At 48.4% G+C, this 548-nt stretch overlaps 1 protein-coding gene across 1 annotated transcript in view; it reads left to right on the plus strand.

The window, feature by feature from the left end:
- Positions 1 to 548, plus strand: part of CHOp24 (transmembrane p24 trafficking protein CHOp24) — a 40,923-nt gene that overhangs the window by 32,875 nt on the left and 7,500 nt on the right. The window lies entirely within an intron of this gene.

Raw genomic sequence — 548 nt, forward strand, 5'->3', positions numbered from 1 at the left:
GACGCGTTTCGAGGATAAGTCCTTCCTCGTCTTCAGGTAGAGAGTGAGGTGGATGCTGCAGTCGGGTGGTATATATACCCAGGATAAGGATTACAAGTGAAGGGGCTTGAATTTTCATTGGTTTTCATTGGTTGATCGGAGCTGGTATGGTATGGTGTCTGGTGTACGACGATCTCGGCCGGGAATACCAGTCTGCGACGTCATCGACCTGAATTTTGATTGGCTGAGGCACGCTCTGAGCCAGCCAGGCTGCTGTCCCGCTCAGAAAAGTGTTCCACGTGGCTGAGATCATTTCCTACTTCGGCGTCAAAATTCGGGGTATTTTCGTGGTTGGTAGTGTCTTCATTAGGTCCTCCTTGATGGGGGTTTCTTGATGTATCAATACGACAGCTTGATGGTAACAAAAACATCTCTTGGGTCGTATTAAGGGTGGGTTTATCTCGCTGTATCAGTAGAGCTTCTAGGATGCGTAGACGTCGACTATCTGGGGCGCTACCAATAATCTTGGTGTTACCGACAATATCAGCTCGACAAATAGGGGTGTTATG

This window comes from Palaemon carinicauda, chromosome 17 (assembly GCF_036898095.1).
Source record: "Palaemon carinicauda isolate YSFRI2023 chromosome 17, ASM3689809v2, whole genome shotgun sequence".
In the NCBI taxonomy this organism is placed as follows: domain Eukaryota; kingdom Metazoa; phylum Arthropoda; class Malacostraca; order Decapoda; family Palaemonidae; genus Palaemon; species Palaemon carinicauda.